Source organism: Sinocyclocheilus anshuiensis, unplaced genomic scaffold (genome assembly GCF_001515605.1).
Source record: "Sinocyclocheilus anshuiensis isolate Anshui unplaced genomic scaffold, SAMN03320099.WGS_v1.1 scaffold553, whole genome shotgun sequence".
Lineage (NCBI taxonomy): Eukaryota > Metazoa > Chordata > Actinopteri > Cypriniformes > Cyprinidae > Sinocyclocheilus > Sinocyclocheilus anshuiensis.
Genome location: NW_015539821.1, coordinates 910596 through 925471, shown reverse-complemented (window position 1 = coordinate 925471; position 14876 = coordinate 910596). Strand labels below are relative to the sequence as shown.

Genomic DNA, 14876 nt, shown 5'->3' with positions numbered 1-14876 from the left:
ACATTCTGTCGGCCCCTTAAGTGCGTCGGCCCACCGGGAAAATGCCCGGTATGCCCGATTACCAATCCAGCCCTGACTCTACATGAGGACAACAAACAAGATACTGGAGAAGTCTGCAGGCAAAATAAAAAACGGCATTGCAACATTTCTCGTTGATCCTTTTGATCCTAGTGACTGTGAGAATTTCCTGAAAAACTGGATGAAATGGGGTCGTAAATGAATATGCTAAGTGTCCCGGGCATATCTGCATAATCCAAAAAGCTATTTTCATAAAAAATAAGGAATGTACAGTGAAAGTATAAGAAGCATCAAATGAGGGCAAATCAGATTTGCTTCCATTGGATTTGGATTTTGGTTTAAAAACTCCATCCGCGCACACACGTACACAATTCCCCACATGCACTTTATTTCTTTGATGCACAGCTTTGGATAGAGGACTGATGTGTGGCAGGTTGTAATTAAAGAACGTCAGCCAATAAAACGTAAACAGACACTATTGAAGGCTCAATTAAGGCACAGGCTAGAATCTTATTAATACGTGCCACCATACTGGTAACAAATCCCTGACAGAATTTGATCTTGACACTCCCTCTGTACGTGCAGGAAGTACAATTGACAGTAAGTCTGCTGGCATACTCGATGTCCTGACATGACTTTATAATGGGTTTCTCTTCAGAAATATGATCTTGTTAAAAAAAAAAAGGTTTTATGAGGAAAAGAATACACAGAGTATCCCACTGTCTAGATTTCACACACAATCAACATTTTGACAGGAAAGGCCAAAGAATAAGTCATACCATCTCAAATTTCTACAAACAAATGTCCCTGGCTACATGTAATTTAGTACCTATGGGAATTTACAGTAAATTTTGTGTGTGAACAAATGAGTGGAAAATGCATGGAAGAAATTTTGGTTAACAAATAAGGTTTCAAACCATTTATCATTGGCACTGGCCATATCTTGAACATTTATTCTTTTTTAATATTTAAACATTTAATATAGATTACAATTGCAAACATTATTTTTTATTTTAAAACATGCACACATTTGCTTTTATTTGCATGCCTAATATGTCGAAAACTAAAACAGTAATGTTTTGTCTCGTCACATTCAGTTATTAAAAATCATATAAATTATTCTGCCTAAAAACTGATTTCAAAATGGTGAAATTTGACAAAAAAGGTTGAGTACTTTGCCTCACTTGGTATTACTGTTGGTTGTTTCTATTGTAAAACAATTCTTCCTGGTAATGGCCAAATAACTGGGCATTCATATGAAATGTGCCTAAACCTTGGTGTATCATACCTAATTGTTGGCTGTTTTCTTTAAAGAAGTCTTAAGAAAAAAAGTGATTTCAATGCTCATTTCATAATAGTTTCCTAGAATATAAACAGTGTTGTTTTCTAAAGCTTGCATTCATATCTATTTTGAGCGGCCATCAACTCAAGTCTTTAAGTTCTACAGCTTACTGATGTTTTTGGGATTCCGTTTTTTTGTATTCAGCATTCTGACGTATCCACAGTGATCACAAACCGTTACTGCCTAAGCCTTGGGACATAGTAACACTCAGAGTAGCTCATCACATGCCTCTTTAATTCAATCAGCTCTTTGTTTTCTAAACCAAGAATGAATAATTTCACTAGATCAACACTATGACACGGGAAAAGACAATTGCAGCGGCCTCAAATTACGCCTCGGAAAATCAGATATAATTGAAATAAGCTGCAGACACTCTCTCAAAATTGATTTGCTATCCTCTCTGAAAGGGACTGTATCAAAATTCTGTCATCATTTACTCGTCCTCATGTTGTTCCAAACATGTATGTCTTTCTTTTTTCTGTAGCACACAAAAGAAGATTACTTTCTTCAAAAGGCTTTTGTTGGTGTTCTGCAAAAGAAATAAAGTAATACACAACAACATGAAGTTGAGTAAATGACAGTTTTCATACCTTTTAAATGAATAAATAAGGCCAATTATTTTATCATAAATGCTTATTCCAAAGCATGTCTCCCCCTCTGTCTTATTGATGAGACAGAGTGGTACACAGCCTGTCACATGGCTGGGAGAACATCCATCACGTGGAAAGCACTGCCTGTCTCTGAGCTGGGCTGGAGCTGCTCTCTCTGGTTTCAATCGGTGTGATGAGGGTGGCCCTCCATGTGCAACTCAAAGCCTGCCTCGTCCTCCCACGCAGGGAAGCATTCAGCCAAAAAGTGAGCATCACTCACAGAGGTCACATGCTGCCAGGTGAGTAGAACACGTTTCCCTGTTCCCAAAGCAATCACTTTAGCTCTTTCTTCCCTCGCTCAGCTTCACTGATCCTATGACCCCAAGAGTCTTCTATCTTTCTCTAATCCATCAGTCTGTCCGTCTCTCTCCCTTTTTTTTTTTTTTTGCATCCCCTGGTACCTTAGAAATTTTAATTATCAAGAAAGAAGCAAAGTGTTTTTAAATCGTCTCATTTATTGTATTGGTCTTTTTTATTTAAAGGAATTAAATATTACAAATATTGAAACATTTAATATAGATTTAAATGGATTTAGATCTACATTAAATATTTCAATAATTATTTAATCTGAACTATTAATAATAATTAATTTGAATTATTTGCAAATAATAATTTTATTTTAAAACATGAAATGTTGTTTTGGACCCTAGTGACTTTCATTGTGTGGACAAAAATTCTTCAATATATTTTCTTTTTTGTTCCACAAAAAGAAATAAATAAATAAGACATAGAGGGTATGTAAATGATGACAGACTTTCCTTTTTGTGTGAACTATCCCTGTAAGGAGGCTGTGTCCTTCATATTGATGGTTGACCAATTTAGGTTTTTAAATTTTTATTTATTTTTTAATTATTACATTACAGCCCTCAATCCTGAAAATGTGCTTTGAAGTTTTAGGAACTCTCAGATATATTATGCCATTTAATCAAATTCACTATTCACAAAAAATATCCACTGCACAGAATGTTCAGTCAAAGGAGATTTGACAAAGAGAAAATGGTTGAAAAACAAGTCCATCATTGATTAACCTCAGAGTTTAGGCTGAGACCATGTATTCAAAGAAAAGAGGAGGCCAGAGATGCTCTTTTGTCTGGGTTCCAGGGTGTCCCTGAACTGTCTATTTCCTTTAACATGTAAGAAAAATCATGCCGGTCTGTTACCAATAATACGATCCACATGCTTTCTTGAGATACAAAGAACAGGATACTTCAGCTAATATTACCATCTGACTATTATAATTCAATCTAAATATCAGGCCATTCTTTAATACTTGACATTAATTCAGTGACTCATTTTGAGTTTTATGAGGGTGTTTTGGACATCCTGTGTTAAACAGGAAAAGTACTGAAAAAGAAAACGCAGCTTCTTGCTGTTATTTTTTGTTTCCAGAGCTATGCTTTGGACGGACGGCTATCAGTAATGTTTTGACAAAGCGGATCAATTTAACTAGGCCAACAAGATAGTATTCTTTCATTTAGCAAACACTGTCAGTCAAAACAAGATGTCATGAACGATCATTGTAGAAAATATATATATATTTACATTTAATTCTATTTAAAAAGGCTCTTTTATATGTTTTCCCACTAAGGACCCATTTCTAAAGGTATATATATTTGTGTAGCCTGTGACAATTGCGACAAAGAGAGTTGCTTTCTAGCAGCTTTGTATCCAGGCAACGATAGCAGCAGTGAGGTGAATCAGATCTAAAAGGCTTGTATTAACATCAAATACACCTTGTATTGTGTTTCCTTATGAGATTGACCTAATTTTATTCACTAAACAATAGATTAGATTTCACAATTAAGGTGGTTTGCCTCATTTTCTATAATATATAAGATGTAAAACGCTTACATCATAAGTAATTGAACAGACAGGATATGAAACATTCAACAAGCAAGTACACTTTTAAGTCAACTTAAATGTAGATCACTAGGCTGTCTGGTGAAAAAGATAACGATATTCCATTACAACTGCTATCTGAATAGAATCTATAAATTTGAACAACAGGTAGTATCTTGGTCATAATGATGCTATAATGTTTAAATGTGTCTAGTTTAAGAGGCTCGTAATGAGATGGGATCACGGAAAGATTGCCAATGTTTTGACCTCCACAGGTCATTAGATGCATTTGTGTAAGTTCAAATGTTGCTGGAAGGTAAGCTACATATTTCCTGAGATTTACAAAGCTGAATGGGGTCAGGAGTTCAAGCAATGGCTAAATGAGCAGACTGAATGTGGTTATAGGGTAAACCAAAGTCGTGTGTGTGCATGTGTGTTTAAGTAATATGTACAAAATATTACACATTATAATATGCATCCCCTTGAACGATAACATCTCATCCAGCACAGTTCAGCAGAAATTGCTAGTGCCGTAAGATACATTTTTATATGGCACAGTGGGTCAGACAAGAGCATGAAGGTCAGACAAACTGACACAAGGGACAGTTGCAATTAAGTAGATGTTTGATTTTCATACTTACAGTCCAGCTCTAGAATGCCTCTGACAGTATTAGTTAGTTCTTTAGCTTCCACAGCAAGTGCAGATGTTGTCCAAGGTGGTTTCTTCCCACCTCGAGATGGCAGGGTCTGAGACAGAGTGGCCAACTTTGGATTGCTGGGAGAACTGAAAAACAAAACACACAATCCTTTATTTAAAACAGTGTAAGCAGTTTCAGATGTTTTAACTAACTAACTAACCTAACCTAACCTAACCTTAACCTAACTAAACTTTTGATTCAATAAAGATATATTTTATTTTATTTACTCAAGAAAAATAACCCTCTGAAAACTGTCAGTCCTGAACGATTTGTTATAAAAGCTGTAGGAAAGTGCACTCCCTTTGACCTGAAATGAACAAAGCATGCTGGGCAGATTGGCGTAAAAAAAGAGCCCAGCATGACTCCTAATAAAGGGTGAATTTTTGGGTAAGGGGATTCAGACCCACTGACATGGATGGACCAGTGTTATGAAAACATAATGAAACTACCACACTTTCGGGTCATTAGCAGAAAACTGAAATGAATTGGTCCAGACTGATTGAATCATTGCATGCAACATATTTAAGATTTGCTACAGTCTGGTTTTAAAAAGAAATTACTTTGAAAATTGCAACTGAATGAGAATGTTATAAGAAACAGAAGGTTATGAATTACATTATTAATGTGTAATGAATTCATGTACAATGTCATTACAGAGTAATATGGTATATTTTGTTTAAAATATTCTAATGTATCAGCAATCCTGATCTTTAATGACACAATTATTTTGTGACACCACTCAAAAATTTGGGGTCATAAAGATTTTTTAAAAAGCTTTTGAACGACGTCTCTTATCCTCACCAAGGCTGCATTTATTTGATCAAAAAAATTTAAAAACATTAATATTGTGAAATATTATTAATGTAAAAATAACTATTTTCTAGTTTAATATAATTAAAATGTTTTTGTTTTTCCTGTGATGAAAAGCTCAATTTTCAGCTCCACTTCTGCAGTCTTGTTACTTCCGTTGATTGATTCTTCAGCACTCAAATAAGCTGATTTGGTGCTCAAGAAACAGCACCAAACAGCACCAGTTTAAAACAGTTGTTTTGTAGGAACTGTGACCTTTTTTTCCAGGATTCATAAATGAATAGAAAGTTCAAAATAACAGCATTTATTTGAAATAGAATTTTTTTGTAATAACATAAAAATCTTTACTGTCACTTTTATTCAGTTTCGTGTTTCCTTTGCTGAATAAAAGTATTAATTTCTTTTGGTGTCTATAACAATGATATTCTACAGTAAAATAAAGAAATAAAGTTTGAGAAAGGTTATAAGAATACATGCAAATGCAGTCATTTTTAGCATGTAAATAACTATCCTTCAATCATTGGATGCATTCAAGGTACAGTAGATTAGAGTGACTTTTAAGCTCAGTTGCTGGTCATCACGCACCCTCTCACAAAAAAAAAAAAAAGTCGTATTTTGCTGCAAATTGCTGACAGCCTTTATTTTCTAGCCCTAATTGACAAAGACACAGTGGCCTCTTCAGTCGGTGGGGATATTCATTAGGGGGAAAAATGGCTCTCCAGACGTGCTCTGCTAGCTGAGCAAGGGGCGACAGGCTGCAGGAGGCCATGTTGATTGGGCCTAATCAACATCACTGCCACAGTAAGGTGTTGTATTGGCCTCTAGTCATTAGCTATCCCTGTCTTTTGCCCACAAAGTCTCTTATAATAGAAATAAAGGCAGAAGACTCACTCTGGAAATTTTTTCCCATTTATTTACCCTGAATACACAGCTTCCTAGAATATCAAAGGTGAACTTTATTGACTGTCTAAAGGTCCCTAAAGGAAAAGAGTCTTTGTTATTAATTATTTTCTACACGCCTGTTGCTAGCGAAGTGTAGTATTACTGTCTGTCATACTCCAAATTAGATTAGAATTCAGTCAAATCTGCCTTCACAAAAGACTGATGAGGGTATGAGAATAATTATCTTACCTATAGCCTCTTGAACCGCTTTGGTTTTCAGACAGGAAGCCTTGGACAGCCTGTGGGGTTTTTAAAATGTAGGTGTTCAGATTAGTCCATAGTCGAAAGATTTAATGCTGCATAAAGATTAACATGGTGATATTTTATTTTTAATAACATGAATGAATACATTATTTTTATATGATTAATATTATTACTACTACTTGGACGGTTACATTTTTAAATCAATAATAATAATAATAAATTGTTTTACATTATTATTATTATTATTATTATTATTATTATTATTATTATTATTATTATTATTATTATTATTATACTGCTGCTACTACTACTTGTATAGATAAATATTTAAAATCTATAATAATAATACTAATAATTATTATTATAACAATTATAATTATTAACAACAGTACTTTACGAGTGACATACAGTACATAAGTACATAAGTACGTAAGTGCATTCACATAAGAGTAAAAATGTCATCAAAATCAAATATCTGACGCATGGTGTCCAGTACATTAACCATTCATTGTGCAATGCTATATACAAACCATATTCAGCATGACTAAAGTGGTTATACATCATGTACTTCTGGAATATATCATTCTGTGGCAAATGTATGATTTATGCAGTGCAATGGAGTGCTAATTGATTTGTGGCATCTGGTGTAAGTGGAAAAACACTTGCACATTGATGTCATGTTCTTTTCACATTTCTTTTTTTTTTTTTTATAGCTGCCTAATGAAAGGGTTACTTACTACACATTCTGTCAACCATATGAATGATTAGTTCAAAGAAAATGTCAGTTTTGTTTGTAAGAACTCTTGGGATGATGAAGTAGATTTGCTATGCTTGCGCGATTAGATTTGACCACTTCATGTGTGACCCTGGACCAGAAAAACAGTCATAAGGGTCAATTTTTCAAAATTGAGATTTATGCATCATCTGAAAGCTGAATAAATAAGCTTTCCATTGATCTATGGTTTGTTAAGATAGAACAATATTTGGCCGAGACAACTATTTGAAAATCTGGAATCTGAGGGTGCAAAAAAAATCGAAACATTGAGAAAATCGCCTTTAAAGTTGTCCAAATGAAGTTCTTAGCAATGCATATTACTAATCAAAAATTAAGTTTTCATATATTTACAGTAGGAAATTTACAAAATATCTTCATGGAACATGATCTTTATTTAATATCTTAATGATTTTTGGCAAAAAAAAATCAATCATAAAAATCAATCATTTTGATCCATACAATGTATTTTTGGCTATTGCTACAAATATACCCCAGCGACTTAAGACTGGTTTTGTGGTCCAGGGTCACATACAGGTGCATCTCAATAAATTAGAATGTCGTGGAAAAGTTCATTTATTTCAGTAATTCAACTCAAATTGTGAAAGTATATTAAATAACTTCAATGCACACAGACTGAAGTAGTTTAAGTCTTTGGTTCTTTTAATTGTGATATTTTGGCTCACATTTAACAAAAACCCACCAATTCACTATCTCGACAAATTAGAATACTTCATAAGACTAATAAAAAAAACATTTTTAGTGAATTGTTGGCCTTCTGGAAAGTATGTTCATTTACTGTACATGTACTCAATACTTGGTAGGGGCTCCTTTTGCTTTAATTACTGCCTCAATTCGGCATGGCATGGAGAAACATAATGAAACTACCACACTTTCGGGTCATTAGCAGAAAACTGAAATGAATTGGTCCAGACTGATTGAATCATTGCATGCAACATATTTAAGATTTGCTACAGTCTGGTTTTAAAAAGAAATTACTTTGAAAATTGCAACTGAATGAGAATGTTATAAGAAACAGAAGGTTATGAATTACATTATTAATGTGTAATGAATTCATGTACAATGTCATTACAGAGTAATATGGTATATTTTGTTTAAAATATTCTAATGTATCAGCAATCCTGATCTTTAATGACACAATTATTTTGTGACACCACTCAAAAATTTGGGGTCATAAAGATTTTTTAAAAAGCTTTTGAACGACGTCTCTTATCCTCACCAAGGCTGCATTTATTTGATCAAAAAAATTTAAAAACATTAATATTGTGAAATATTATTAATGTAAAAATAACTATTTTCTAGTTTAATATAATTAAAATGTTTTTGTTTTTCCTGTGATGAAAAGCTCAATTTTCAGCTCCACTTCTGCAGTCTTGTTACTTCCGTTGATTGATTCTTCAGCACTCAAATAAGCTGATTTGGTGCTCAAGAAACAGCACCAAACAGCACCAGTTTAAAACAGTTGTTTTGTAGGAACTGTGACCTTTTTTTCCAGGATTCATAAATGAATAGAAAGTTCAAAATAACAGCATTTATTTGAAATAGAATTTTTTTGTAATAACATAAAAATCTTTACTGTCACTTTTATTCAGTTTCGTGTTTCCTTTGCTGAATAAAAGTATTAATTTCTTTTGGTGTCTATAACAATGATATTCTACAGTAAAATAAAGAAATAAAGTTTGAGAAAGGTTATAAGAATACATGCAAATGCAGTCATTTTTAGCATGTAAATAACTATCCTTCAATCATTGGATGCATTCAAGGTACAGTAGATTAGAGTGACTTTTAAGCTCAGTTGCTGGTCATCACGCACCCTCTCACAAAAAAAAAAAAAAGTCGTATTTTGCTGCAAATTGCTGACAGCCTTTATTTTCTAGCCCTAATTGACAAAGACACAGTGGCCTCTTCAGTCGGTGGGGATATTCATTAGGGGGAAAAATGGCTCTCCAGACGTGCTCTGCTAGCTGAGCAAGGGGCGACAGGCTGCAGGAGGCCATGTTGATTGGGCCTAATCAACATCACTGCCACAGTAAGGTGTTGTATTGGCCTCTAGTCATTAGCTATCCCTGTCTTTTGCCCACAAAGTCTCTTATAATAGAAATAAAGGCAGAAGACTCACTCTGGAAATTTTTTCCCATTTATTTACCCTGAATACACAGCTTCCTAGAATATCAAAGGTGAACTTTATTGACTGTCTAAAGGTCCCTAAAGGAAAAGAGTCTTTGTTATTAATTATTTTCTACACGCCTGTTGCTAGCGAAGTGTAGTATTACTGTCTGTCATACTCCAAATTAGATTAGAATTCAGTCAAATCTGCCTTCACAAAAGACTGATGAGGGTATGAGAATAATTATCTTACCTATAGCCTCTTGAACCGCTTTGGTTTTCAGACAGGAAGCCTTGGACAGCCTGTGGGGTTTTTAAAATGTAGGTGTTCAGATTAGTCCATAGTCGAAAGATTTAATGCTGCATAAAGATTAACATGGTGATATTTTATTTTTAATAACATGAATGAATACATTATTTTTATATGATTAATATTATTACTACTACTTGGACGGTTACATTTTTAAATCAATAATAATAATAATAAATTGTTTTACATTATTATTATTATTATTATTATTATTATTATTATTATTATTATTATTATTATTATTATTATTATTATTATTATTATTATTATTATTATTATTATTATTATTATTATTATTATTATTATTATTATCATTATTATTATTATTATTATTATTATTATTATTATTATTATTATTATTATTATTATTATTATTATACTGCTGCTACTACTACTTGTATAGATAAATATTTAAAATCTATAATAATAATACTAATAATTATTATTATAACAATTATAATTATTAACAACAGTACTTTACGAGTGACATACAGTACATAAGTACATAAGTACGTAAGTGCATTCACATAAGAGTAAAAATGTCATCAAAATCAAATATCTGACGCATGGTGTCCAGTACATTAACCATTCATTGTGCAATGCTATATACAAACCATATTCAGCATGACTAAAGTGGTTATACATCATGTACTTCTGGAATATATCATTCTGTGGCAAATGTATGATTTATGCAGTGCAATGGAGTGCTAATTGATTTGTGGCATCTGGTGTAAGTGGAAAAACACTTGCACATTGATGTCATGTTCTTTTCACATTTCTTTTTTTTTTTTTTATAGCTGCCTAATGAAAGGGTTACTTACTACACATTCTGTCAACCATATGAATGATTAGTTCAAAGAAAATGTCAGTTTTGTTTGTAAGAACTCTTGGGATGATGAAGTAGATTTGCTATGCTTGCGCGATTAGATTTGACCACTTCATGTGTGACCCTGGACCAGAAAAACAGTCATAAGGGTCAATTTTTCAAAATTGAGATTTATGCATCATCTGAAAGCTGAATAAATAAGCTTTCCATTGATCTATGGTTTGTTAAGATAGAACAATATTTGGCCGAGACAACTATTTGAAAATCTGGAATCTGAGGGTGCAAAAAAAATCGAAACATTGAGAAAATCGCCTTTAAAGTTGTCCAAATGAAGTTCTTAGCAATGCATATTACTAATCAAAAATTAAGTTTTCATATATTTACAGTAGGAAATTTACAAAATATCTTCATGGAACATGATCTTTATTTAATATCTTAATGATTTTTGGCAAAAAAAAATCAATCATAAAAATCAATCATTTTGATCCATACAATGTATTTTTGGCTATTGCTACAAATATACCCCAGCGACTTAAGACTGGTTTTGTGGTCCAGGGTCACATACAGGTGCATCTCAATAAATTAGAATGTCGTGGAAAAGTTCATTTATTTCAGTAATTCAACTCAAATTGTGAAAGTATATTAAATAACTTCAATGCACACAGACTATGAGCTTCTCCACCCTTCCTCCAGACTCTAGGACCTTGGTTTCCAAATGAAATACAAAACTTGCTCTCATCTGAAAAGAGGACTTTGGACCACTGGGCAACAGTCCAGCTCTTCTTTTCCTTAGCCCAGGTAACGTTGACGTTGTCTGTGGTCCAGGAGTGGCTTAAGAGGAATACGACAACTGTAGCCAAATTCCTATTTGTTGAGACAGTGAATTGGTGGGTTTTTGTTAAATGTGAGCCAAAATCATCACAATTAAAAGAACCAAAGACTTAAACTACTTCAGTCTGTGTGCACTGAATTTATTTAATACACGAGTTTCACAATTTGAGTTGAATTACTGAAATAAATTAACTTTTCCACGACATTCTAATTTATTGAGATGCACCTGTATAAGCCTGAGTTGATGGATGCCATGAGAAAAACATTCCACACACTCTTTTTTGGGTTTTCTGGTTTAGTGAGAAAACTAAATTCGGACAATAGTGAGGATGGCCTTTGACAAATCAACATATGAAGTGCAAATTCCTATACAGTACAATTTAATATCCTGAGTCATTCTGCATGAGCAATTTTCATGGTGGAACCTTATTTTAAGACATGAGGATGTGATGATTTAATGTGCAGTTGGTTAAATTTAATTGAAAGTGAATATACATCACCTCCACAAACTGTAGAAGTTTACCCGTAGAGACTTCAAAACCCTTCTTTGCAGTTTCACTTTCGAAGCTGGCATTCGAGAACCGAAACCCTTTTTTTCAGATCTTGCAGATCCTCCTGTGTGAATATTAGGAAAGTAGTAAAGTTTTTTATAGTAATGTAAAATTTACTTTTTTTTCTTTACTGTGCCTAACATGAATTTGCTATTAAAAGTGCAAAATAATGCTGCCAGAAAATCCAAATTTGGAAATGTGCCACTGGAAATAGTAAACTGTGTTATCAGATCAATGTTTTATACAGTACAAATGTTTTAGAATCATTTTTGTAGGAAGTTGTGCTGAAATGCAATTATTACATAGTGTGTGATGATTTTTCCACAAGCAATCATAATAATAAAGATCCTGTCATCCTACGTAATAACAAATTGCTGTGAAAATAAAGTTTATCCTGGAGGCACGCGAGGTTGCTAGCCAGAGATTTCAAAAATAACCTCATCAGCCCACGTCACCCTGCAAGATCATGTTAAAGCCTTCGCAGCACATCAGCCCAGTTACTGAATAGCACAAAGCAAACAGTGACCTAGTTTCTATAGTACACGAGAGAGGAAAAACCTGGAGTGGGGCTGTGCAGGGGATGTGGATTGGGAGTGAGAAGGGAAGGCTAGTGTAAAACTCTCAAAGGTGGAATACCTTTCCATGGCCGGGTTGCTCAGTTTTCTGAGACTTCATTTCAGCTATCTCAGCCTCCAGGAGATGGATAACCTCCTCGTAGTCCATCTCCATTCCCCGGGCCTGTTTCTGAGCTGCCTCTGCCAGATGGATCCGGGTCAGCAGGGATCGACTCTCCTCCACTGCAGATTTTGCTTCCTGCAACAATGAGAGTGCATGTACAGTAGGACGCTACAATGCTCAGGGGCTCTTCCCCCTAACATTGCAAACTTAGTGCACTTGAAAAGAAATGAAAAAGACTTGCAGCGTGACAGCACAGCTCTGTTTCTTTTAAGTCTAAAGAGGCTGAAGGAATAAAACATGTGCAAACAAGTTTCATTATGTCCATTTCTGCTTTAGAGAGAATAGACAGGGCAGGTTTTGGCAGATGAGAACCTGTAAAACAAGCTGTTACATAATACAGGCATAGACAGATGTTTTGGCATTAATGAAAACCACAATAACATTGGATACTTATCAGCATGGCATCGTTCAATAGACGTCAGATAAAAGAAAGGTAATCAGGCCATTGTAATTATGAAGCTGTGGGGTATGATAGCACTCTTAATGGACAGTTGACATGAAATGTGTGAAAACCACACTGTGAGGATCTATAAATGAACGCACAATGTGTGGTAGTTCACAATTAAAAAAAAAAAAAAAAAAAGATTATTATAATTAGATCGTGACTGTGTGACTTTCTTACTGCGGACCTATCCGAGTAAGATTCGAAAACTTTTTCGATTTTACTCATCGTGAGTACTATTAACGGTCACTTATTTCAAAATACCAGGAATAACTTATGAAAAGGGTACAGATAATTGTCCAATGAAAAAAAAACTTTACTTATTAAATATACATGATGGATTTTACATCAACTCTTTACCAGAGAGACATAAAAATTAGCACTTATGTCCATTTAATGTCCATGTATAATGGAGAAACTGTCAGGGTTGGGGATGAAGCGAGGACTCAATAGTGCAGAGTAATGGGCTTTTATTAATAAAATAAAACAAAACAAACAACAAAAACTACCCCGTGGGGGAAAAAACAGGCTGGCAAGGCAGGATCTGGACACGACACGACAGGACACATCCAGGGAGATACGAAGACGAACTGGCCCAGGACTGCAAACACAAGGAGAATAAATGGAGAGCAAATGAGGGTAACGAGGGAACACATGTGGGCAAATTAACCAATAATCAGGTAACAAGATGGGGTCAAGACAATTGACATGAGAGCACATGGCACACAGAAAACAAAGACAAAAGCCATGTGCTCACACAAAACATGGACACGCAGCTAATGAGAAAACTCATAAGCCGCGTGTTCACACAAGACAAGATAGCACGCAGCCAGCGAAAAACCAAGCTGCGTGCTACACAGCACAAGACAAAACAGGACATGAAAGCACGCAGCCGATAACACGAGCTGCGTGCAACAACACCACAAGACAACAAGAAAAGCACGCGGCTGAACACAAACCGCGTGCTACACAAAACACAACACACATGGACAGAAGAGTGCACGGCCGAGCGAACTCGAGACCGCACGCTCACACAACCAGACAGAACATGGAGCGCGAGTGTCCGGACCCCGACACCTGGCGTCCCTAACGAGGAACACCCAAAAACAAGACAGGAACATGACAGCACAAGACCAAAGGAGCTTGGGCGGAGCCGGTAGGGCCAGGAGCTTGGGCGGAGCCGGCAGGGCCAGGAGCTTGGGCGGAGCCGGCAGGGCAAGGAGCTTGGGCGGAGCCGGTAGGCTAGGGAGCCCGGGCGGAGCCGGCAGGGCAAGGAGCTTGGGCGGAGCCGGCAGGGCAAGGAGCTTGGGCGGATCTGGGACGGCCTCCAGGCAATGTGGGATGGAGGAAGCCCTTTTCCTCCTCCTCCGTTTCCGAGAGCGGGCACTGCAACTTCGTCGGCCACCTCTTGGGACGCAGCAGCCTCTTCGGCCACCACTGCGGGCACTGCAACCTCATCAGGCACCACCAGGGGCGCTGTGGCCTCGTTGGCCACCTCATCTTCGTCGGCCACCTCTGGGGGCGCAGCAGCCTCTTCGGCCACCACTGCGGGCACTGCAGCCTCATCAGGCACCGCTGGGGGCGCTGCAGCCTCATTGGCCACCGCTGGGGGAGCTGCAGCCTCTTCGGCCACCTCAGGGGGAGCTGCAGCCTTTTCGGCCACCTCAGGGGGAGCTGCAGCCTTTTCGGCCGTCTCTAGGGGCGGTGAGGCGGACCCATTCTTCCTCCTCCCCCTCCTCCGTTTCCGAGAGCAGGGCAATGCAGCATCGTCGGCGG

The 14876-nt window shown here is 36.1% G+C and overlaps 1 pseudogene; it reads right to left on the bottom strand.

Moving 5' to 3' along the window:
* LOC107684129 (syntaxin-binding protein 4-like) overlaps nucleotides 1–14876 on the bottom strand; it is a 36889-nt pseudogene that overhangs the window by 1995 nt on the left and 20018 nt on the right.